The 27032-nt window shown below is 41.6% G+C and overlaps 1 long non-coding RNA gene across 2 annotated transcripts in view; it reads right to left on the bottom strand.

Moving 5' to 3' along the window:
• Positions 1-463: 463 nt before the first annotated feature.
• LOC141127413 (uncharacterized) overlaps positions 464-27032 on the bottom strand; it is a 54863-nt gene continuing 28294 nt past the window's right edge. Inside the window, exons 2-4 of one of the 2 annotated variants that reach the window (XR_012241552.1) lie at positions 13423-13511; positions 10405-10501; positions 464-5288 (exon numbers count right to left, since the gene is read on the bottom strand). This is a non-coding gene — a long non-coding RNA (uncharacterized lncRNA). The remainder of the gene's footprint in view (positions 5289-10404; positions 10502-13422; positions 13512-27032) is intronic. The other variant, XR_012241553.1, reaches the window with a different exon arrangement.

Here is a 27032-nt window from a genome sequence, read left to right as displayed (position 1 = left end):
TCATTCGGAGGGACACTACTTCTTTTGGATCCAATTCTGTCTATCCCTTTACTTTTCTGGTCTGATGTATAAATCCTTTTTTTTTATGTATAGACCTTTTTCAATGGACTATCAAACGTGTTACCCTACATTTTTTTTTTTTATCCAACCTCTAATTAATGCATTTATTATTTTGAAAAGCCAGTATATACTAAATGCTAAAGGTGTATTTTTTTCTTCTCAAGACGTTGGGAGGTATGTTTATTGCAGTGGCCTGTTCCATTGATTATTATGCTTTGGCTTCAGTTGACATCACAGATGTGATGTGTAGTCATGGAAAGCAGGAAGTTCTGACCTCTTACATTTAGAAATGTATGGGAAAGCTTTCCTTACATCAAAGACCCTCCGTATGTCAGAACTTTAATCCTCTGAAGCTGAAATGGTGTCATCAAACTGGGCATGTTGGAAATATGAAGGCAAAATATTGTTTTTAAGAAGCTTTATTAGGAAATCCTCAGACAGTATTTGCATTTTATATATATTTAGCATAACAATAATAGAGTCAACCACCAGAATGAGTAGATCCACAGGCAGCCTGTATTGAAAGAATATGCCCCAGCCTTCATTCATGGGAAAACCTTAAAATACTATCTGCTCTACTTTCAGGTATTATATACAAATGTGCCATAGTATGGAATGGCTAGCACGATCAGTCAAAGAGCTTTTCTATTTCTCCATATTAAAATTCATAACCATGATCACAACAGCAAGTATATAGCAGCTGCAGTGTTTTGAGATCTCTAACCTTTTTCAAGCCTTACTGTCATCTCACCAAGTTTGATATGAATAAATAGAAAAGGCATTTTAACTGTAAAAGGTGCCGACCATTCCATGTCATAATGTTGTTCAGATCTGGTGACCAGTTGAATCAGGTCAAGTCATGTCATTCATTGGGTGTCTCTGGACTACTTTACAATGCAAATGAGCCACTGCAATTTAAATCCTATTACTTATGGTTTTTGCTGATCTTAGGCAGGAATTTGAATCAACCCTTTGTATTCACATCCTATACATGTCCAATGTGTTCTATGCACAAAATCAAATTTTGCTGATCTAATATGTGATTTTGCATAAAGCCATTATATACACATTCCATAAATGTCCAAGGTGTTCTAAGTAGTACATACAGTACAGGTACAGTATAGGTAAACTATATGTGTCTTTATTAGTACTTTCATATTTTTTGCCCTAGCATTGAAGGTGATCTTTTCTATACTGAGCAGGGATACTTGGGTAAACACAGTTGTACATAGACTCAAGATGTCAGGTATATTCCCCACATACTCATCCTAAATAACTCTTACAGCTGCAAGTGTCCTCCAAGTGCACAGTTTATTAGCTTTATACTTCTGGAACCATGTTAATAGCACTAATCCATGAGTAACTACAGGGAACACTAATTGTTTTTATGTTCTACGTTCTTAAAGAAAAAACGAATTCTGGAAGTTGTGTCCCAAGAAAAGGCATGTAGAGGACTAGTCATTAGAATTACCTGTGGTCTTCCCTGCAGCTGACATTTCACCATTACTCACTTACAATGCCTTACTCTACACTGTAGAGTTATGTTTCGTCCTGTCTGAGCCAGCAAGAAAAGCATTGAGCAGCACAGTAGTTGTATTACCAAATCTCACTCATCTCCTAAGACTAGCAGTCAGAGGCAGTGGTGTCTGAGATCTCACATTGCAGATATACAGTGCCTTGAAAAAGTATTCACACCCCTTGAGATGTTCCACTTTTTTTTTGGTTACAACCAAAAATGTAAATGTATTTTATTGTGATTTTATGTGATAGACCAACAAAAAGTGGCACATAATTGTGCAGTGGAAGGAAAATGATAAAGGGTTTCCAATTTTTTTTTTACAAATAAATATGTGAAAAGTGCGGCGTGCATTTGTATTCAGCCCCCCTGAGTCAATACTTTGTAGAATCACCTTTCGCTTCAATTACAGCTGCAAGTCTTTTTGGGGATGCATCTACCAGCTTTGCACATCTAGAGAGTGACATTTTTGCCCATTCTTCTTTGCAAAATAGCTCAAGCTCTGGCAGATTGGATAGAGAGTGTCTGTGAGCAGCAATTTTCAAGTCTTGACACGGATTCTCAATTGGATTTAGGTCTGGACTTTGACTGGGCTATTCTAACACATGAATATGCTTTGCTCTAAACTATTCCATTGTAGCTCTGACTATGTTTAGGGTCGTTGTCCTGCTGGAAGGTGAACCTCCGCCCCAGTATCAAGTCTTTTGTAGACTATAACAGGTTTTCTTCTAAGATTGCCCTGAATTTGGCACCATCAATTTTCCCATCAACTCTGACCAGCTTCCCTGTCCCTGCTGAAGAAAAGCATCCCCACAACAGGATGCTGCCACCACCATTTTTCACGGTGGGGATGGTGTGGTCAGGGTGATGTGCAGTGTTTTCTGCCACACATAGTGTTTCACTTTTGGGCCAAAAAGTTAAATTTTGGTCTAATCTGACCAGAGCACCTTCTTCCACATGTTCACTGTGTCCCCCACATGGCTTCTCACAAACTGTAAATGGGACTTATCATGGCTTTCTTTCAACAATGGCTTTCTTCTTGCCACTCTTCCATAAAGGTCAGATTTGTGGAGTACATGACTAATAGTTGTCCTGTCGACAGATTCTCCCACCTGAGCTGTGGATCTCTGCAGCTCCTCCAGAGTTACCATGGGCCTCTTGGCTACTTCTCTGATTAATGCTCTCCTTGCCCGGCCTGTCAGTTTAGGTGGACAGCCATGTCTTGGTAGGTTTACAGTTGTGCCAAACTCTTTCCATTTTTGAATGATGTATTGAACAGTGCTGTGTGAGATGTTCAAAGCTTGGGATAATTTTTTTATAACCTAACCCTGATTTAAACTTCTTCACAACTTTATCCCTGACTTGTCTGGTGTGTTCCTTGGACTTCATAATGCTGTTTGTTCACTAAGGTTCTCTAACAAACCTATGAGGGCTTCACAGAACAGCTGGATTTATACTGAGATGAAATTACACACCGGCGGACTCTATTTACTAATTAGGTGACTTCTGAAGGCAATTGGTTCCACTAGATTTTAGTTAGGGATATCAGAGTAAAGGGGCTGAATACAAATGCACACAACACTTTTCAGATATTTATTTGTAAAAAATTTGAAAACCATATCCCTTAAAAATACATTTACATTTTTGGTTGTAACATGACAAAAGGGGTATGAATACTTTTTCAAGGCACTGTACAGCCATGAAGCTGCGGGCACATGAGTGCCTAGCCACCCTCACACACCAGGAAGTGCACTGCTTTATTTTAGGAGGAATTCAGGACAAAAGGTAAACTTCAGGGTACTACTCAGGCCCAAGTAACATACCATAACTTCACTTTTTAAACTTGGTTCCAATTTAAGCGATCCTGTCATTATACAGGGGCTACCACTGCTAGCATCCTTCTAAAATATGCTAGTTGCCCACCTGTGTCTGGTGTCAATATTTTTTGAGCAACACATTTGGAACATACATACCATGTCAGAAATCATTACCTTTATTTGTGTTCCAGGTCAGTGACTCAGGAAGCAGTGAAGCCAAAGTATCAACATGACATGAGTATGGTTAGAAATGGCAACTTCTATCATTCTCTCATGACAGGTTTTCTTTGGTCCTCCTTTTAGCATTGAGATTTGACAATGAAAGAACTTTTAAAAAGGTCTTCCATGTGTTCTCTCCTGTAAGTATGTTCACAGTTTTAGTCTGACCACTGCAGTGGAGCCCTAAATCTCCTTTCACATGGGAGGTCAGGGGGTGGTAAAAACAGGCAGTTGAGCAGTTTTTCTGCCTCTAGGCTGCCCACCCAAATTCTACTTTTGCAACTGGATGGGATTGTACTTGTCCCATAGCAAATTTTATTTAGGCAGCAGTATCCCCTACTGCACAACTGGCAGCCACTGCTCCACCTTCCTCTGAAAAGTGATCCACTGTGCTAAACACTGCTGTGAAATAGCCATAATTGTCTCAAAGTAAAGGTAATCTGAATACATTTATGTTTGCTTTAGTTATTTTATAAGTAGGTATTAAACAGACCCTTTCACCAACTTTAAAAAATGCAGGTAAAAGCACAGAATAATCAAGTATTTGAAATGCCTACTTGCAGTGTTTTTCTATACATAAAAAATGTTCACTTGCGATTTGTCTTTGAATTTGCTAGAACATTTGACTAGCCAATTCCCTAGCGCAGCCCCCTCCCTCCTTGCATTTCTTGCCTTTCCTTTTCTGATAGTGTCTAATTAACTGACTGTTCTTGCCAAAGTCCTCCACCCCTCCATTCACCTCTATACACCTCTGGGGGAAGAAGTAAAAGGGATTACTGTAGAGCAGTCTTTCTCAACCTTTTCAACACAGAGGAACCCTTGAAATAACATTCCGGTCTCAGGGAACCCCTTCTAAAAATGACTATGTCTATAACTCATGATACATTAGTGTGATGGTCAGTAGCAAGAATGCTCCTTACACTTGTGGTCATTGGAAAGAATCCCCTCTTACAGATTATAAAATTATCAATGGTGTCAGTGGGAACCTATCTAGGAGGCAAATATTGCACATTGCTTAAGGAACCCCTAGCAACCTCTGGAGGAACCCTAGACATCCATAAGAAACCCTGCTGTAGAGTGTCACTTGAGAGGTAGCTGGTGCTGCTGACATCATATCTAAAATGACGCTGCCCAGCAATCATTTTTGGGCTTTTGAATGTCCAAATAATGCACCTACAAATTTGGTAAATGAACATATAGAAAGATTTTATGAACTAAATGGTCTGGTGACAGGGTCTCTTTAACTGGAGTAAAGGGGCTTTGTTTACAGTGACCCTGTTGCTGTAGTAAGTTTACTCAGCCAAGCTGTGCCCTAGACACTGTACATTGATAATTTCTTGCATAGTTATCTTGTACCCTAAAACGAATATTTTAACATATATGCTGTCTAAATAAGATCAAAAGGCTTTTGAGGTGTGTATGGACATATATACAGTGTGTGTGTGTGTGTGTATGTGTGTATATATATATATATATATATATATATATATATAGTGAATAAATACAGATTTTACTCCTGGTTTGTCCACATACATACAAACTTCCCAAAGAAAGAAAGTAGAAAGTAGAGATTACGATGATTTTATATAGTACAGGTGCCCGGTCAGTGACACCGAAATAATATCCCATGCAGAAGCAGCATCACCTTGCAAAACGCATTTTCAGATCCAGGAAATCTGTGGAGAAAAATAATAAGAATTTTTCAATTTTGCTTATGCCCATTACTATACATTCAGCATATTATTACTTATAACCCTTTTTTACCGTAAAAAACCAATAGAAAACAACACAGATGTTGATGGATAAACTCTTGGCTCCTCAAAATGGACATGGTCCTGGATGGTTATACTGATGTTCTTGCATGTATTATTATTTTGGGATAAAATATAAAAAAGATTTTTTTTTTCCTTTAAAATTATTTAAAATAAGTTGTTATAGGTAATGCACTGTCTGCCTCAAATTTCATTCAATGTGACCGTTTACAAATCGTGCTAATAGTAATTCATTTTTGTGACTAGTTACTACAGGGATTTTATGAACCATTTAGAGACAGGTGGGCCCCCAATTAATGCATGTTTGTTAAAGATTTACACACTAAATTAGAATCTGCTCTAGTGACTGGTCTATACAAAGGAAATGTTATTTAGAAGCCAGGTTAACCAGATCACTGCCTGCTGTCATTGACATTTCCACCTTTAGATTGCCTGGTAATTGCTTCCTTTTGTGAAGGTGTGGTGTTACTCAGATGCACTTGGCTACATTACATGAGTATTGTTTTGAGAATAGGCAGTAATCTTGTATTATTCAGTACTTAACTAAATATAGTGACAGCTGCAGGGCATGGAAATCAAGACATCAGCACATACAAGATCCATTAGACAAATAAAATAACGGGCAGGTGTCTCATCCTAAGTAAAGGGAAGTAAAATATATGCATATCCTCTTTGAAATTGAAGGAGCATCGGATTATCTTAAATCACGGATGGGTGTATATGACACACACAATTAACCCTTTCTTCTCTCATCACCTTAAAGCATATTTCCTAAGTCATCTTCCAGGATGATGTAATGAGAGAGCCTCCTCCCACCTAACACATGAAACACAAATCCACATTGGTTCAAAAACAGGCGTGAGCCTAGGGTTCGTCAGTATTTTGTGTTTCCTCCAGGCAGACAGGATCACCACAAGCTTAGAGAAGAAAGCTTTTTTATTTTTTCTCTTAGTTCCCACGTGCTTGGCGTCAGGGGTCTCCTGGCCGTGAAACTCTCTATGCCAGGGCAGTGTCTCTGGGGGTGGGGGTTCTTTGTTTGGCCTGGGCTCTCCCAGGACTTTGGCGCTATGGGGAGGATTTGGGGCACCTCCTCTCCCCTACTTTATTCTGTCCATGAAGGTAGCCACAGTGGGAGGCAAACCTGGTCCCTGTGAGGATTGCAAAGGGTGCATACCTGGCTAGGGAGTATGTTTTTTCCTTCCCCTGGCTATCATTGTGGCTCCGTTTGGCAGTGGTGGGGCCGGGAACGCCAGGCTAGACGTCACTTCCGATTGGGTAATGACGACTTCCTGGAGGAAGTGATGTGTTGGATGTGGATGGCAGCCATCTTGCTTTTGGGTTGCAGATAAACATGGGGAAAGCCAAGGGAGAAGGAACTCCAGGCTCTGGGACTAAGGACTGGCATCCCAATCTATATGTGCTGGGCCGGGACCCGCAGGTACGGACGAGGGCTGTGCTGGGCAGGACCCAGGACACATAAGGACTCTGCATTACCCTGAGACCCTGCATGCCACGATGGAGGTGGCTGCTGCAGAGGGGACGCAGGAAGATCCAGGCCCTAAGGTAGGAAAGTGATGTTGGTACCTCTGCTTGAAGGTAGCAGTTATAGATTGTACACTGGGTGGCTTCTTTGCCTTCCTCTTTTCTTTAACACTTGGCAGCTCTCTAAGGCACTGTATGTTGCTTGTACCTTACAGGGTAAGAGTCACAAGGAAAAAGATTTAGCTGGTCCTGCGGAAGCCCCAAAAAGAGACATGCCTCATGTAAACAAAAGCTGTCATCCTCCTTGAGGAAACCCTATGTCAGGATTGCATAGATGCCACAGCTAAGAAAGAAGTAGGCTCTGTGTTTAAGAAACTGCTGCATATTGTAACATACCTGGTGGTGGAGCCTGAAGCATTGAGGAAGGCCTCTCTTACAGCTCTGGCTCTGGAGTCCCTGGTAAGGTGACAGGGAACGCCAGAGCATAGAGTGGCATGAGTGTCTGGTAAGTCTCTCACTGGCAGGTGCTGATGTGTGTCTGGAACACAGGGAGGACAGGACCAGCAACACTGGCAGAAAAACTGGAGCCAGAGGAGAGTGCAGGAAGACAGATGCTGGTACAGGATGGGCACAAGACAGAGTCAGATGGTCCAGGTCGGCAACTAGCAAGAAGAGCAGGTACAAACGGCAAGCAGGAAAATCATCAGGAAGTCTGGGTCGGAAACAGCAGATCAGATGAGCAGAGGGAGCAGGCAGAAGTGTAATGCAGGGACAGGCTAAAGGTCGGTGCAGGTGGCATTCAGACGGAGTCAGAGGCTGCATCAAATCAGCAACAGGAACTGATAACAGGAACGTAATAGACTAAACGGCACTTACACACTGCACTAGTGCAGTTTAAATAGCCCTTCTGGCACCAATGCACACATATGCATGTGCTGCGCGCGCACCCACTAACTGACCACAGGCAGGATTTCTGAGGCTTCTGTGTCTGTGCACATGAATATTCTTTTCCTGGCAGATACTATGAAAGTTGAAATGGTGAAAACTTTTCAAACATTCAGGTCATCGCTGCAGGATGCAGGCTCTCCTGATGTCTCTGCCTTGCACATCAGGCTCTAGCTAAGCATCCCTGGCTTCTATTCCAGTGGCTGTGGTATAGAAGCAGGGTACGTTGGAAGAGATGGAAAATGTGTCAAGTGGAGACTGAAGGAAAGGGAAGGGAAAGCTGTGTTTAAAGGTTCTTATTTCACTCAGATGAAACCGATGACCTGCTTACACTGATTTATGACACTTTAGAACTGGAAGAAAAAGAGAGTGTTTGTTTTTTTTTCCATATACGACTAACTCTAACACTAACAAGACAGTCCAGAACCTTTCCTGTGCATACAGCTCTAAAGGGCACCATACTACAGGAACGTAGGGAACCGGAAAAGAGCCTGAAAAGTAGATTCCTATTCAAGGAAGTCGCCTCCCTGTGGGCAAAATGTCAGAGGCTTGATGCTGCCCTGTCCAAGTTGGCAAAGAAATTTGATCTGTCTTTTGAAGACGCCGGGTTGTTCAAGGACATCATGGACAGGAAGGCAGAAGGATACTTGAGGATGAATGTGCTGAGTGTTGTAGTGTCTGGTAGACTCCTCATGTTTCCCCATATTAAATCAGCATAGTTTAATCACAATGAGTGTGGTGAAACAAAGCCAGGTTCTCATTACAGCTGACCTGAATTCAAAATACCAATAGTCAACATTGAAAAATGTATGACTGTGAAAAAAAACATTAAAAAACACTTTTCTCGGTCCCTTGGTTCCCCACGAGTCAGTGACGTCACTGTGTCTCACCACTGCCTCCCAGGAAAGCCAGAGGATCAGATTGTCATGGGAATGCGCTCCCACAATGTGCTGGCAGCAATGGGGCCTATACCGTCATCAGCGATTCTGGGAAGTAGGTGAAAGCTAGGCCTGTAAGCACTTTTTTATATTTTTTTTTCCATCTTTAATTAGGCATTATTTTGGGTGTAGGATGCTGTCCGTGAAGTGGACCTTGTATTTTCATGCAAGGTCAGCTGTAATGAAAACATGGTTGTGTTTCACCATGCTCAATATGATTAAACCACACTGGCTGCCAATGAGGCAATGCCAACTTTCCATGGACAGAAGAAGGCAGTCCTAGGGTCAGTGGTGTTGCCTTATGAGTTTATGTGAAATCACCATTAATAGCTGGAAAATATTGTAATTGTGAATATATTTCATTTAGCATTGTATCTATGTAGGAGGTGTGACATAGCGTCCCAGAAGGCCCTGTTATACAGACGATTCAGTGCCTAAGCTTGTGTATCTAAACAATGGATCAAGTTAAATCTCCCACTCAGAATAGTGACAAGGATTTGCATTAAAGGGGGCTGACTTATGCAAAGTATGGGGATTGGAGATGAAGCCAATTCTAGACCAGGAATAGAGAGGCCCACCAATCAGAGCTGCGCCATGCCAACCAATGAGTCATCAGCCTGTAATGATATACACAGACTAGATGGGAGGGAAGCACACACTCTATGGTACAGCAGCTACCAGAATGGAACCTTTGTGGGAATGGTAACTATGGGAAATGTCTGCCGTGTACTTGTAACTAAATATGTTTGTCTTATGTCTTTTATGTCCTACTGTTTGTAGATTAATGTTTTAAGGAATATACTCTGTATTCTTTTATTTTAAGATTTTATTTATTATTTTAGATTTTGTATAGGCTATAGATAGATTGCTGTGTATTAGTTTAGACTTTCTACTACTCACCAAAAAATTTTGTTATTGTGTTAAAGCTTTCACTCATGGTCAAAGAACTCTCATTTAACCCATATCATATCTGAGAGATATTAAATCTCAAATATAATAAACGGGTAACAGTGGACAGTATTTGTCATATTTGCACCCTGTACTGGCCATGCAGAGTGACCTATCTCAGCTTGGGATTGGAATAGTGGTGGGGAAGAAGGGGGGCATTTTGGTATCTTTGCATTGGGTGCCAGAGGCCATTGTCCTGCTACTGTTTATCTGTGCCTAACACATTTCCTTGTCTCTGGCTAAAATGCTACAGAATCTCCTTCACCAGCGAAGGAACAGGTTGACATTTTTTTGCAACAAAGTGCTTTGGGTTAGAAATAATCTATCATAATGGAGTACTTTTTAGAGTCTCCAGTGTCCTTCACTGACAATGGCTTCCAAGTGATTCTGTTACCTTGCTTATACTCTGTATGGGTATAGTGGTGATATGATTATATATACTGAATATTTTGTATTATCATGTGCATGCTGTGTTTCATTCCTGTCTGTATGATCACCTTGTATATCGCTATATACATAGGGATGTGGAAAGGATATACAGTATTTTCATTTCCTCATTTCAGCATTGTGTCTTCACTGGGACAAGTGACAGAAAGTGCCATGCTTTTAAGAGGTGGGTGCTCAAATTGCACCTATTGCAGATCTGCTGAGTAATCTCACACTACAGCAGGTACAAGAACAGTTATTTAGAATTCAATCCATTCTACCTGTTTTCATTATAAAAACACTTAAAGGTCTTCACCTCTCCTTCAGAGGTCTGGACCTCATTTATACCATGGTTCTGGCTCTTCCTTCTTTACCCAACTGCGGAAAAAACAGCAAGACAAAAAAAGTATGAGTCAAATCAAATTATTATTATTTTTTCTGTCCAGTAATGGAACAGATAGGGGGCATTCATAGACTGATCCTGTGAGATTTCAAAACTGTGATTGTTTTTGTTAAAATTACCTGGGTAGTTCCTTTTGATGCCAGTTCTTTGTTGCTGATAGAATCGAAACCAATCAGTATTACACAGCACCTTGTGCAGCAGGTAGAGTCGATGTGATCATGATACAAACAAGCACGCATCCTGGCAAGGAGCTGAAAGTACTTAGAGACCACATTTTGACCACCATCTGCATGCTATTATATGAACATTTGTGTAAAGATAATAGATAAGGAACCCCTGCAGTAGCATATGCTTGCCATTAAGAAAAGAGAACTACAAATGATTAACAAGAATTTTATAGAGAGTTTTTCTTTTTACATAAGACTTGGGGGCCTATTCACACCTAAGTGTTCTGTTGCGTAAATGTGTGTTGTGGCATGCGTTGTGCATTGTGCTCCCAACGCACCACAACAGATGAAAAAACATACACAACTCCTTCTTTGAACATGCAGTACACCAAAATGTATGGTATACAGCAGTGATCTCCAAACTGCGGCCCGGGAGCCAGATGCGGCCCTTTGCTTGCTTTTATATAGCCCTTGGGGCACTATTTGAATCCACTGATACCAGTGTAGCACTACCCCCTGCAGGAGCCATTTGAATATTGGTGCCCAAGTCTCCCACTGATTAATCCACAGCCAGTCACGGGGTATTTTCACACAGCCAGGTACACACACTCTCCAACTTGTTGTCTCCAATAACCAGGGGATGTGTTTTTTTGTTTTATTTGGAGAACTTGGATAGGAGAAGGGATTTAGTAGGGTACTCCAAATGAACTATTCACAAGTGAGAACAACTTCTTAATAGAACGCTGTAGCAGGCTGTCAGTAGAACTATGCAACAGGCTGTACAGAATAGAGCAAGTCCCTTTGTAGCTGAAGGAATTTAGTGGACTTTGCTTCTTCAAGACACTAGCCAGTGTCTCCTTTAACATACACCCAGTATGCTGACTTCTAGAAGCAAGAGGGGGATTTTAGCAACAACAGTATCTAGGATCCCTTTAGGGGGTCTCTGCTCACAAGGCCCTGGCCAGGTCACCTTCTCCGTGATGCCAGACAGGATCCGTGGACATCCTCCTTCATTTTAGCTCTCACAAGAACCATGGGTTGCAGCTTCAGGCCCTCGGGTCGCCCACCTGAGGCCGCATGGCAGCCTGCACTGGGGAGAGGCGGCAGCCTCCTCTCCACCTGGATCTCTCTCTATCTAGAGGAAGACCCAGAACCCATGTGCTCATCACATATAAATACAGTTGCCCCTTCTAATTGGCCAGGGCTGTAAAGACATCCATGCGCTCATCTGCAAGGTTTCCTCCCACTGTCCTGTTCCTCCCATAGCTACTACAGTGAGGGAAAAAAGTATTTGCCCCCCTGCTGATTTTGAACGTTTGCCCACTGACAAAGAAATGATCACATTTTTAACAGTAGGAGACAGAATAACAACAAAAATATCCAGAAAAACACATTTCTCCAGACCTTAATTCAATAGAAAATATGTGGAGGGAACTGAAGGTTCGAGCTACCAAAAGTCAGCCTCAAAACCTTAATGACTTGGAGAGGATCTGCAAAGAGGAGTGGGACAAAATCCCTCCAGAGATGTGTGCAAACGTCTGACCTCTGTGATTGCCAACAAGGGTTTTGCCACCAAGTACTAAGTCATGTTTTGCGAAGGGGTCAAATACTTATTTCACTCATTAAAATGCAAATTATTCTATAACCTTTTTGAAATGCGTTTTTCTGGATATTTTTGTTGTTATTCTGTCTCTCACTGTTAAAATAAACCTACCATTAAAATTATAGACTGATCATTTCTTTGTCAGTCGGCAAACGTGCAAAATCAGCAGGGGATCAAATACTTTTTCCCCTCACTGTAGACCAGTGTGGAACCAATCAAGACAGCACGAGCAGCACCAGAGCACTGAGCAGACTCTGCTAATCAATCACAGCTCTCTGATAAGCAGACAGCGCATAAATTTGCCTAGCTGTCTCTCTGTTAAGCAGAGAAACCAAAAACTATATACACTCACTTTAGCACTTATCTAGGAGGGTGCTACACCAGCAATGGGGGAAAATCTCCCCCCCACCACTGACACCAATGAAAGGGGTAGAATTCCTCCCAATGACACCAAAGATGGGGCATAATTCCTCCCAATGACACCAACAATGGGTGCTATTCCTCTCACTGACACTAATAATGGGGCATTGTTCATTCCCCCTAACGTCGGCACCTTTTCTACTCAAAATGCCCACAGTCTGGCCCCCCTATCACTCAGTCATTAGTTGTTAGCATAATAGAGATCACTGCTGCTGTCAATCAAATCCAGTGATGAGGTAGTAGAAGGTGTGGGGCCAAGCAGCACTGTGTTTGTCAATAGACGCACACAGTGTGACTCAGGACCGAGGCGTGTGAGAGCACTTATAGCAAGGGCCTTTCTATTGGGGCACTCAGAAGGCAGGAGGAGCCAGGAGCAATGGCAGAGGACCACAGAAGAGGAGGATCAGGGCTGCTCTGCGCAAAACCATTGTGTAGATCAGGTAAGTATAACATGTTTGTTATTTAGAAGAAAAAAAAAAAAATCCCTCACAATCATTTTAAAAAGTATCTCTACTCAGTACAATTTTAATTTTAAAAAATGTAGACACTGCACCCTGATACAGAAGGGAACAAATGCTTACACTTTCAACAGGTGACCATTCTTGGCTGTCTTGCAACATCACTGCTATCTGACACTTCAAATATCTAATATTTCTACTGCTATATCTTAGGTATATACTGTATTTTAGTTTAGTGTGGTTTATACCTTAATTCTCGGTTGAACAGAGTGTTCTTCACCAAGTAGATAGTAACATTAATAACTCCCAGTCCTGTGAAACCAAGCATTGGCACCAGCTGTAAAAAAAATAGAAAGTATAATATTAGGCAATATGTTAATATTGGCAACAACAAATATAATTTATTTTATGCCAGTTTAAAACATTATCAAGCACCTATTCAAGGTGAGAAAAGCCTGTTTTATGAGGATGACCATCTTGATTCACCAGGAATCTTTGACTTTATCAAGAGATCAATTAAACTGATAGCTGTAATAGGGATAGATATGTACTTGATTTTAATGCACTGATAACAAAGTATCTGACATTAATATAACTTTGCTGTGAAAACTATTGTTTTGTTTGTTTCCAGCATGGATCTCCCAAAGCCAAAAACAAGTGAAATTTGTGTAGCTCTCCACATGATTTGTCATCGATAGTTACCCTGAAACTAAATTCTCATTTTCCCAGACTATAACTATTTTTTTTGAAGGGCTCTCAACTCTGCCTCCTGGCACGTGTTTAAACTTTGTGTGACCTCTGTTGTTCTGGACAAGAAATGCCATCTGTACATCAGAAATTGCTCAGCGAGAGCTTATTGTGTAGTCACAATGAAAGATATGCAACAATTTATGGCCACAAAGCGTCCCTTTTATCAGTCGACTATTGCCTAATAAAGCGGGCTCCGTGTGGCCCTCAAAACTCTTCATGTCTGTCATTATGACTAAATTAAAAGCCTGCTGAGCAATTTCTTATGTACAGATGACATCTCTTGTCTTGCATTTATGGAATGGTACCATCTGTTTCAGTCATTCCAGCCAACTATAACAAAATTCTATTGTATGGAGTGTGGCTGGTGATTTCTCCTGTTTATCTTTATTGTGCTGTCTAAATACCTTACCTAATGTCATTGCATTTAATAAGACAGTAGGATGCAGGAAAAACAAACGGCAGAGGAGATTTTGTGTCAATCATCCTTACTCTGCCCCTTCTTTCACGTTCCAGCCACCAGTGCAATCACTCCCACTGTCAATCTAAATTGAAATTTAAAGGGCATTGTTACTTTTAATTAAAAGTTCTGAGTTCTTCACCAAGTGGCCTTACCTGGTGCCACACATCCTTTGCAGAAATAGTCCTGGTCGTGTCCAGCCCTTACTGCTCATGCAACCTGCACCCATTCAAACCAGTGCAGACCAACTATAGGAATTAATGGACCGAGGGGTGCATATAGACAGTAGGAGCTGAAAGCTGTTGGGATTTTTTTTTTACTGCAAAAGCTGTGCAGTGCCACATAATTTAGAACTCAGTTGCGGGGTAAAAGGTAAGTATTAGGGTAGGTGGCTGCCACTCATGTGGTAACATTTAACGGACAGCTTTACTAAAAGTATAGATGTCCTCTAAACAGAAATGCCTAAAATTATGGTAATTTAACATAAATAAGAATCACTGTACATGTCCAATGCAATCTTAAGTACATCATTTTAAAGCGGTAGTAAACCGCGGATGTTAAAAAAAAACCTGCAAGGCAATAGCGAAATGTGCTTGTATGCATCGCTTAGTAATACATTATGAAAGTCACCGCTGAGAGGGTTGACATGTTCGCCCTGTTTTTTTACGGGTTCGCGAGCTCCGGCTATGTGATTGGCTGGAGCCGCAATGACGTCACTTCCCCACATGCACGTAGGAGCGGCAAGGTATGCCTGACCTTTACAGTGCTTGCGCCAGTGATGTCACTCGCTGCATGCAGGGTGAATAACTCCTAAACGGTGCACGTTTAGGAGATATTCATTTTACCTATAGGTAGCCGTTATTATAGGCTTACCTGTAGTTAAAAATGACCAAGTGGGGTTTACAACCTCTTTAAGCATTTTAAAATATGCCTGCAGCATTACAGGGCTGTCAATACAGAAATGCTGTTCCATGTGTACTTACCTATTTTTAATGTCACCTGACCCTGTGGCTCCAACTCCCCTGTGTCTGCTGCAGGGGAGAGGAGGGAGCTCTGACAATGGCTAGGTCATGGGAGCCTATAGGTGAAACCACGGCTATGTGAATTCAAAGCCATTGTCAAGCGCTGCCTTACACAGGGGAGCTGGAGCAGCTGAATCATGTGACCAAACAAGATGAAAAAAATTTAAGTATACAGTCAGATATAGCCTTTATGCTGAAAATAGCATGGCTTGAATGCCCTTCAAGCTTACAGGGGTTGGACAAAAATATGGAAGCATTACATGATTTGCAGGTGTGGAAGTGATAATGTTTCACGTTTAAAGCAGAAGTAATGTAACATTCTTTTGCCTAGCTAACAGGTGCAAAGCCTACTTTCATCATTCGCTGTGTGCGCTGCAAGTAATACGGAGTCATGTCAGAGCTTGCTGCGTTTCAAAGAGGGCAAATTGTTGATACCCGTTTAACTGGTACCTCTGACTGAAGTTGCCAATTTATTTATGGTGTTGCAAGGTACAATATCAAAGGTTATGACACCATATACAGTTTCTAGGAAAACTGTGTGCTAAGCATAAGCGCGGTCGACATGGTCAACTGACTAAAAGAGATAAAAGGACATTTTACCGAAGGATTGTGACCCAGATTTTTGCATGAAGAGTGGTATCAGTCTCTCTTATCCACCATCCAAAACTTATTTGTCAATTCCCATGAGAATTCAGGCCCTCTTGGATGCCAAAGGTGGTTCGACGCCATTATTAGGTAACAATTTTGTTCTTTTACTGTACTTGTTTACATAATCTTGTCCAACCCCAGTATATTGGTCAGATTAGCATGTGGAAAGACTGGTGCATGACAGACAGGATTGGCTTGTCAGGCTTCAGTAGACTTCAACTAAAACTAAATTGCAGTTGTTTGCAAACAGCCACCCTGTTGCATGAGTGTGCATAGAATAGGTAAAGGATGGCTTCATCTCCTGTTCTCCACCTGTAGAAAACCCTTCAGACTTGTTTCACCCTTCTCTAGTCTTAATTGTAGAGGCCTCTATGATTAGGCCCCGAAAAAGGGCGAAAATGTGTCTCAGGAATTTTCTAAAGGGGAAGAACAAGAGTTGAAGCCATCCTTTACCCATTCTATTTACACTCCTGCAACAGGCAGTAGGTGTCTATGTGCAGACAGCTGCCATTTTGTTGTAGATATAGCCTTTACTATCACTTTAAAGCTAACCATGTCTCCTATTGCATGATATATCACAGAAGAATAACAGCAGAAAAAAGACCAAGTGTTCAAACAAGCATGCCCCAACTTTTTTTTCTTCTTTGTCTGAGTATAGATCTGTTTGCTCCAAGCAATTTTAATTCCACGTACTGTTAAATGACTCACTACCTCTACTGGAAGTCTATTCCAAGGATGAACTACTCTTTTTTTGTAAAATAATACTTTCTAATGTGAAGAACACATTATGCTGTTCTTTATTTTTTTTTTTTTTACATACAGAATAGAGGACCAACAATCTGTTAAAAATTGTATAACATTAGAATTTAGATTTTTATGTATTTTTCTTTTAAACATTTTTGAAAAGGAAAGGCACTTAAGATAGAAAGACATGCACTGGAAGCCGCGTTAAGTCAATGTATCCCTCTAAAATTAAGGCCTTGTTCTAAGCGATTCCACTTGTCAGTGGGAGAACTAATATTAATTTCCTTCCAGCTGTGTAACCAATAGTAATTGTATTAGTCAGGGCTATGATGTCACAGCTATGAATAACAATCTTGCAGAACCATAGGTGATAATACAAGTACTCATAAGCTCTCCTGTCATGCTGACCATTGTTCTGCTTTTATCTATTTTTAGGAAAAAAACTTTTATAATTACGTTTTTATTTTAACTATTTAGGGTATCTATATAGATACCACTCAAGTAAATGCCATGAAAAAAAAAATAACAGCATCATTTGTAATTGCAATTTCTTTTTCTAACAGATAATTGTAGATCAGTTTTTAGGTTACACAGTATAATAAAGTGTCCCTGTCTCCCTGTCCCTCATGCTCAGTGGTACAACAATTTGAAAAGATTAACCAATTTGTTATTATTATTATTATTATTATTATTATAACAGGTATTTTAATAGCACCAACAAGCAGTGCTTTACATAATGTGCATTCACATCAGTCCCAATCATGGAGCTTACAAAGGTCCCTATCTCATATGCATACATACATACATAAACACACATACTGGGGCCAATTTGAACAAAAGCCAATTAACCTACCAGCATATACATAACAAAACAGTGTTGCGCTTCCTAAATAACTACCAATAAATCCTTAAAGAGAATAGATGATTAACTTGCAATAAGGCAAGATACCGAGTGCACAATCAAATATTCGTGTTCCCTGACTGGGAATAGTGAACAATACACAATAATGAAATATACGTGTTCCCTATATGGGAGTGATAAAAAATAAACAATAAAGATAAAGTCCACACACTCAAAAAAAAAAAAAAATGAATAAAAATATGAGTCCAAATGCACAGTTGATATAAAGTAAGTCATGGTGGTGTAGTAGCCCATTTGACGTAACGCGTATAGGGGGATAAAGTCGCAGTGGCAACGTCATCCCTCGAGCATCTTGTCGTTTCTATGCATCCTGAGCCCGCACTGCTTAAGTGCTGCGTTTGTGAGTAACGTTTAATGTTTTTATGAGGAAATAAACCATTTTGATACACAGAGAGCACTAGATTTTGCCTTTTCTATTCCCATGTGCACCGGACCCCATTGAGGGAATTTGTACTGATTGGTATCCATCTAATCAGCCGGAGGCAGCACGGAAGGAATAGGAGTTCCATTACCAGGTAATTCGTTAATCTCCCTGAGAGGGAACCTGCTTTTGCTGACCATCTGGTAAAACAGGGGTCAGAACGTGAGGTGAGCGGCTAGGATGTTGAGGTGGAGGAGAGCACTTGCATTTTTAACATTTATGCACTGGTGGTGTGTTGTCCGTTTTTGTGCAGAAGACTCTGAGGATTATTTTTGTGCATTTGGACTCTTATTTTTATTCAATTCTTTTTTTTTTTTTTTTGAGTGTGTGGACTTTTTCTTTATTGTTTATTTTTCACTATTCCCATATAGGGAACATGTATATTTCATTATTGCGTATTGTTCACCATACCCAGTCAGGGGACATGAATATTTGATTGCGCACTCAGTATCTTACCTTATTGCAAGTTAATCATCTATTCTCTTTAAGGATTTATTGGTAGTTATTTAGGAAGCGCAACACTGTTTTGTTATGAATATTCTATATGTGAAGTGAATGCATTTTCTATGTGTGCAGCAGCCAGGTAGGGGGTGGGGTATTTTTAAATTTTTGGTTTGTGGTGGGATTTTGTCATATCACCTACTACTCATATCACTACATAGTGATTAAGGTTATTATCATTTGCACATTTTCTGTGTGTGCAGCAGCCAGGTAGGGGGGGGGGGGGGGTATTTTTAATTTTTTCGTTTTTTTTTTTCGTGGGATTTTGTTATATCACCTATTATTCATATCACTACATAGTGATTAAGATTATTAATATTTGCGCTGATAGAAATTTGTTTTATTGTTTAACCTACAGTACCAGCATGTCTTTGGAGTGTGGGAGAAAACCGGACTATCCAGAGGAAACCCACTCAAGCGCTGGGAGAACACTGCAAACCCCATACAGGTATTGTCCTGACCAATAATAAGTCTTGTTTTAGTGATCTACTGGCTGCACTCTCTTGATACTGTTCTAGGCCAGAAAGGTTCTGCCTGCACTGAGGATAGCTGACATGAATACTGAAATATATGTTGGTAAAAAAAAAACAGCAGCATTATAGCAGAATCTGAGAACAATGTTTGGGCTTATCTGCAATGAAGATTAACTCACACAGCCCAGTGGGCATCCAAAGGTATTAGATAAGTATGTCAGACGAATGGCTTGTTAGTTACATCTTTACAAAGAGTTGTTAGTTTAGTTTTAATTTTTTTTTTTCTGGGATATACTATTCTTCTTCAGGGCCTGTTCATAGATATTTCAGTTTTTGGTAGATGCCAAAGAGTTGATCCACCTGGCAGTTCAATATGCGGTATGTCTCCAGGACTCTAGTGGGAAGATCTTTCTGAGTCTGCACACCGGCTCTGCCCATTATGAGAGGTCCCCACTCTCCCAGCCTTCATTTATTTTATGGTAAGGAGAAGGTATCAGAAGGTACTGGAACCCATAAAGGTGAATGAAATGCCCACATAGTCCAAGTGGACAGGAAAAGAGTCAGCATTATGACAGGGAGTTCATGCTTTTGGAAAATCCAAGACTGAGAAGCCAAGGGCTGAATCGGCCTTCCAGACTCCACCTATGACAACATTATCACTTCTATTTTGGTTTATATTGCCAACCTACTTTCTTTTAGGCCTCTCATTCACACAGGTATAAAAAACAGACATTTCCCCTGAATGCTTTGCAAAGTCAAAGCATGTACTTTACATTATCAGCAAACTTTGTAGTGTACATTTAGACCTTGTTCACATGGGAGTAAAGAACATGAGTTTGCACAATGTTATTGAAGTTGTCCCAACATTGCAGAGCCAATAGCTGTAATTTATATTAACAGCTAACCATGTAGTACACAAAATGAATTAAATTATTTTAAATTAGCAGCACATTTATGTCGCATTGTATTGCTTCTGATATGGTCTGCAAGGTTTGGCAGGCGTTGGCAACTTGCAACGCTTGTCAAGCTTCTCAATTCAAGTCACTAGAGGTTCACCGTAAATGTGCCCCTGGCATTTTGCAAGCATTTGTCACGCTTTGGCAAGGCATTAGGAACAGTCTCTGAAGGAAACTGGGAAATGACAGGGCAGATGATAGAGAAGTTGCATCAGCCATTTCCTGTATGAAAGTTTTTAGGACAACATGATTGCAATGAATGTGACTGCACTTATCCATGAAGGGGAGCAGCATCCAGAGCCATATGATCCCTCTGGACCCAGCTACAGTATTCCGCAAAAAAGAGACCTGGGAAGAAGTCTGCAGGCATGTGTTTACTGGAAAATGGGAAAGTCTTTCATCCAAAGAGAAACTTAAACACAATGGGCACAATTCACTAAGCGATCTGTTACCGCATCCGAGTATGCAGTAAAATAACGCATAATGTTCCAAAAAAAAACTGTAATTCATGGAGAAACTCTCCTTAAAAACGTTTCCAAAAAAGTGTAAGGCAGTCAGCAACTTAGTCATGGCTGATATGGCATGGCTTCTCTGTGTTGAGGGCTCAAGGTACTCTATCAGTTGGGTATAGAGCTCCATGAAATGAGGCTTAGATCAGTGTTTCTTAACCTCGGTCCTCAAGTACGGGCCATGTTTTCAGGTTTTCCTTTACTTTGCACAGCTGCTTTAAATCAATATCACATTGACATTGTATTGATAAGAGCTATTTTATCTAAGGGAAGTTCCCAAAACATGGCCCGTTGGGGGTACTTAAGGACTGAGGCTGGGAACCACTGGCTTAGATAACCTGAACTTCTGCAGGGTATCAGCATCGGAGTATTGATCCAGCAGTGTTCACCCCTTGAGCCTGGGTTCACACATGTGCGGTGCGAATTGAAACTCAGGTTTCACTGGGGAGATAAAAATATCCTGTTCAAAGGTTCATCTGCGTTTTAGCTCAGGATCAGTGAGCAGGGAGAGGGGGAGGGAGAAGGGGGGAGAGGGGGGAGGTGTAGTGAGGAGAAGGAGAAAATCCATGTTCAGAACGCAATGCATCTGCGAATCAGATGCGTTCCCATAGAAGATACTGGGCTTGTAATTCGCAACGCAATGCCCAGAAATCACACACATTTTTTGTGCAATGCGCAGTGCGAATGCAACACACATATGTGAACCAGATGCATTCATATGAATATATTTTAAAATGTCCTGCGAATTGGATGCGTTGTAAGCCGCATCTAATTCGCATAGGTGTGAACCCAGGCTAAAGGTTCTTTTCTTTAAAAGCAATAGATTCAAAGGGCTCCATCCTATTTGATATGCGGTCTGTCAGGCTCCAGAAACAACTCCTGACTGAAATATAACTGACACCTGCTCTAGCACTTTCCTGCCTATTTTTTTAAATCAATCACTGGGGGGTTTGGCCATTGCCATATTTACCGCATCGTTATCGTAAGCTTTGACCAATACTTAATAACCACATGCATTTATGTATTTACTTTTGTGAATTGACTTTAATGCCTTTTTATGTGGTATTTAACCGATTGCCGACTGCCCGCCGTCGTTTAGTGGCAGAATGGCTCCCCTGTGTGAATCACCATAGCTATACGGCGGCCGCTTTAAGGCGGATGCGATGTCCACCGGGCACACATGATCGCTCCTGACAGAGCCAGAATGAGGATCTGTGTGTGTAAGCACACAAATCCACGTTCTGACAGGGGAGAGGAGAAAGATCATGTGTTCCTAGTATATAGAAATACCGATCAGTCTCCTCCTCCAGGCAGTTCCACCCCCCCCACAGTAAGAACACACTGAGGGAACACAGTTAACCCCTTGATTGCCCCCTAGTGTTAACCCCTTCCCTGCCAGTGACATTTATACAGTAATCAGTGGCTATTTTTAGCTCTGATCGCTGTATAAATGTCAGTGGTCCCAAAAAAGTGTCCGATCTGTCCACCGCAATGTCACAGTCCCAATAAAAAACACAGATTACCACCATTACTAGTAAAAAAATAAATAACAAAAATGCCATAAATCTATCCCCTTTCTTGTAGACGCTATAACTTTTGCGCAAACCAATCAATATACGCTTATCGCGATTTTCTTTTTTTACCAAAAATATGTAGAAGATTACATATCAGCCTAAACTGAGGACATTTTTTGGGGGGGGGGATATTTATTATAGCAAAAAGTAAAAAAAAATTATTGTGTTTTTTTTTTTTTTTTTTTTTTAAACTGTCATTTTTTTTGTTTATAGTGCAAAAAATAAAACCCGCAGAGGTGATCAAATACCACCAAAAGAAAGCTCTATTTGTGGGAAAAAACTGACTTTTGTCATACGACCGCGCAATTGTCAGTTAAAGCGACGCAGTACCGTATCGCAAAAAATGGCCTGGTCAGGAAGGGGGTAAATCCTTCAGAGGCTGAAGTGGTTAATCACTTGATGACCGCCTCACGCCGATTTACGTCGGCAAGGTGGCACGGACAGGCAAAATCACGTACATATACGTGACTTGCCTTCCGCGGGTGGGGGGTCCGATCGGACCCCCCCGGTGCCCGAGGCGGTCGTCTTTTGTCCCACGGCGATCGGAGATGAGGGGGAGGCCATCCGTTCGTGGCCCCTCCCTCGCGATCGCCGCCGGCCAATCACATCATTCCTTTGCTGCTGTATGCTAAACAGCAGCAAAGGAAATTATGTCATCTCTCCTCGGCTCGGTAATTTCCGTTCCGGCCCGTGGAGAGAAGACAGGTATGTGAGTGCACAACACTACACACACACAGTAGAACATGCCAGGCACAAAAAACACCCCGATCCCCCCCCCGATCGCCCCCCCGATCGCCCCCCGATCCCCCCCCAATCACCCCCCCCCCGTCACAAATTGACACCAGCAGTTTTTTTTTTTTTTTTTCTGATTACTGCATTGGTGTCAGTTTGTGACAGTTACAGTGTTGGGACAGTTAGTATTACCCCCCTGTAGGTCTAGGATACCCCCCTAACCCCCCCTAATAAAGTTTTAACCCCTTGATCACCCCCTGTCACCAGTGTCGCTAAGCGATCATTTTTCTGATCGCTGTATTAGTGTCGCTGGTGACGCTAGTTAGGGACGTAAATATTTAGGTTCGCCGTCAGCGTTTTATAGCGACAGGGACCCCCATATACTACCGAATAAATGTTTTAACCCCTTGATGGCCCCCTAGTTAACCCTTTCACCACTGATCACCGTATAACTGTTACGGGTGACACTGGTTAGTTTGTTTATTTTTTATAGTGTCAGGGCACCCGCCGTTTATTACCGAATAAAGGTTTAGCCCCCTGATCGCCCGGCGGTGATATGCGTCGCCCCAGGCAGCGTCAGATTAGCGCCAGTACCGCTAACACCCACGCACGCAGCATACACCTCCCTTAGTGGTATAGTATCTGATCGGATCAATATCTGATCCGATCAGATCTATACTAGCGTCCCCAGCAGTTTAGGGTTCCCAAAAACACAGTGTTAGCGGGATCAGCTCAGATACCTGCTAGCACCTGCGTTTTGCCCCTCCGCCCGGCCCAGCCCAGCCCACCCAAGTGCAGTATCGATCGATCACTGACACTTACAAAACACTAAATGCATAACTGCAGTGTTCGCAGAGTCAGGCCTGATCCCTGCGATCGCTAACAGTTTTTTTGGTAGTATTTTGGTGAACTGGCAAGCACCAGCCCCAAGCAGCATCAGATTAGCGCCAGTACCGCTAACACCCATGCACGCACCGTACACCTCCCTTAGTGGTATAGTATCTGAACGGATCAATATCTGATCCGATCAGATCTATACTGGCGTCCCCAGCAGTTTAGGGTTCCCAAAAACGCAGTGTTAGCGGGATCAGCCCAGATACCTGCTAGCACCTGCATTTAGCCCCTCCGCCCGGCCCAGCCCACCCAAGTGCAGTATCGATCGATCACTGACACTTACAAAACACTAAACGCATAACTGCAGCATTCGCAGAGTCAGGCCTGATCCCTGCGATCGCTAACAGTTTTTTTGGTAGCTTTTTATTGAACTGGCAAGCGCCAGCGGCCTAGTACACCCCGGTCGTAGTCAAACCAGCACTGCAGTAACACTTGGTGACGTGGCGAGTCCCATAAGTGCAGTTCAAGCTGGTGAGGTGGCAAGCACAAGTAGTGTCCCGCTGCCACCAAGAAGACAAACACAGGCCCGTCGTGCCCATAGTGCCCTTCCTGCTGCATTCGCCAATCCTAATTGGGAACCCACCGCTTCTGCAGCGCCCGTACTTCCCCCATTCACATCCCCAACCAAATGCAGTCGGCTGCATGAGAGGCATTTTCTTTATGTCCTCCCGAGTACCCCTACCCAACGAACCCCCAAAAAAGATGTCGTGTCTGCAGCAAGCGCGAATATAGGCGTGACACCCGCTATTGTCCCTCCTGTCCTGACATTGCATTGGTGAATGTTTTGAACGCTACCATTCATTAGTTGAGTATTAGCGTAGGGTACAGCATTGCACAGACTAGGCACACTTTCACAGGGTCTCCCAAGATGCCATCGCATTTTGAGAGACCCGAACCTGGAACCGGTTACCGTTATAAAAGTTAGTTACAAAAAAAGTGTAAAAAAAAAAAAAAAATATATAAAATAAAAAAAAATAGTTGTCGTTTTATTGTTCTCTCTCTCTCTCTATTCTCTCTCTCTTGTTCTGCTCTTTTTTATCGTATTCTATTCTGCAATGTTTTATTGTTATTATGTTTTATCATGTTTGCTTTTCAGGTATGCAATTTTTTATACTTTACCGTTTACTGTGCTTTACTGTTAACCATTTTTTTGTCTTCAGGTACGCCATTCACGACTTTGAATGGTTATACCAGAATGATGCCTGCAGGTTTAGGTATCATCTTGGTATCATTCTTTTCAGCCAGCGGTCGGCTTTCATGTAAAAGCAATCCTAGTGGCTAATTAGCCTCTAGACTGCTTTTACAAGCAGTGGGAGTGAATGCCCCCCCCCCCACCGTCTTCCGTATTTTTCTCTGGCTCTCCTGTCTCAACAGGGAACCTGAGAATGCAGCCGGTGATTCAGCCATCTGACCATAGAGCTGATCAGAGACCAGAGTGGCTCCAAACATCTCTATGGCCTAAGAAACCGGAAGATACGAGCATTTTATGACTTAGATTTCGCCGGATGTAAATAGCGCCATTGGAAAATTGGGGAAGCATTTTATCACACCGATCTTGGTGTCATCAGATGCTTTGAGGGCAGAGGAGAGATCTAGGGTCTAATAGACCCCAATTTTTTCAAAAAAGAGTACCTGTCACTACCTATTGCTATCATAGGGGATATTTACATTCCCCGAGATAACAATAAAAATGATTAAAAAAAAAAAAAATGAAAGGAACAGTTTAAAAATAAGATAAAAAAGCAAAAAAATAATAAAGAAAAAAAAAAAAAAAAAAAAAAAAAAAAGCACCCCTGTCGCCCCCTGCTCTCGCGCTAAGATGAACGCAAGCGACGGTCTGTCGTCAAACGTAAACAGCAATTGCACCATGCATGTGAGGTATCGCCGCGAAGGTCAGATCGAGGGCAGTAATTTTTGCAGTAGACCTCCTCTGTAAATCTAAAGTGGTAACCTGTAAAGGCTTTTAAAGGCTTTTAATAATGTATTTATTTTGTTGCCACTGCACGTTTGTGTGCAATTTTAAAGCATGTCATGTTTGGTATCCATGTACTCGGCCTAAGATCATCTTTTTTATTTCATCAAACATTTGGGCAATATAGTGTGTTTTAGTGCATTAAAATTTAAAAAAGTGTGTTTTTTCCCCAAAAAATGCGTTTGAAAAATCGCTGCGCAAATACTGTGTGAAAAAAAAAATGAAACACCCACCATTTTAATCTGTAGGGCATTTGCTTTAAAAAAATATATAATGTTTGGGGGTTCAAAGTAATTTTTTTGCAAAAAAAATAACTTTTTCATGTAAACAATGAGTGTCAGAAAGGGCTTTGTCTTCAAGTGGTTAGAAGAGTTGGTGATGTGTGACATAAGCTTCTAAATGTTGTGCATAAAATGCCAGGACAGTTCAAAACCCCCCCAAATGACCCCATTTTGGAAAGTAGACACCCCAAGCTATTTGCTGAGAGGCATGTCGAGTCCATGGAATATTTTATATTGCGACACAAGTTGCGGGAAAGAGACAAATTTTTTTTTTTTTTTTTTGCACAAAGTTGTCACTAAATGATATATTGCTCAAACATGCCATGGGAATATGTGAAATTACACCCCAAAATACATTCTGCTGCTTCTCCTGAGTACGGGGATACCACATGTGTGAGACTTTTTGGGAGCCTAGCCGCGTACGGGACCCCGAAAACCAAGCACCGCCTTCAGGCTTTCTAAGGGCGTGAATTTTTGATTTCACTCTTCACTGCCTATCACAGTTTCGGAGGCCATGGAAAGCCCAGGTGGCACAAAACCCCCCAAATGAGCCCGTTTTGGAAAGTAGACACCCAAAGCTATTTGCTGAGAGGTATAGTGAGTATTTTGCAGACCTCACTTTTTGTCACAAAGTTTTGAAAAATGAAAAAAGAAAAAAAAAAAAAGTTTTTTCTTGTCTTTCTTCATTTTCAAAAACAAATGAGAGCTGCAAAATACTCACCATACCTCTCAGCAAATAGCTTGGGGTGTCTACTTTCCAAAATGGGGTCATTTGGGGGGGTTTTGTGCCACCTGGGCATTCCATGGCCTCCGAAACTGTGATAGGCAGTGAAGAGTGAAATCAAAAATTTACACCCTTAGAAATCCTGAAGGCGGTGCTTGGTTTTCGGGGCCCCGTACGCGGCTAAGCTCCCAAAAAGTCCCACACATGTGGTATCCCCATACTCAGGAGAAGCAGCTGAATGTATTTTGGGGTGCAATTCCACATAGGCCCATGGCCTG

This window comes from Aquarana catesbeiana, linkage group LG02 (genome assembly GCF_042186555.1).
Source record: "Aquarana catesbeiana isolate 2022-GZ linkage group LG02, ASM4218655v1, whole genome shotgun sequence".
Taxonomy (NCBI): Eukaryota; Metazoa; Chordata; class Amphibia; order Anura; family Ranidae; genus Aquarana; species Aquarana catesbeiana.
This window is presented reverse-complemented; position numbering and strand designations above follow the sequence as displayed.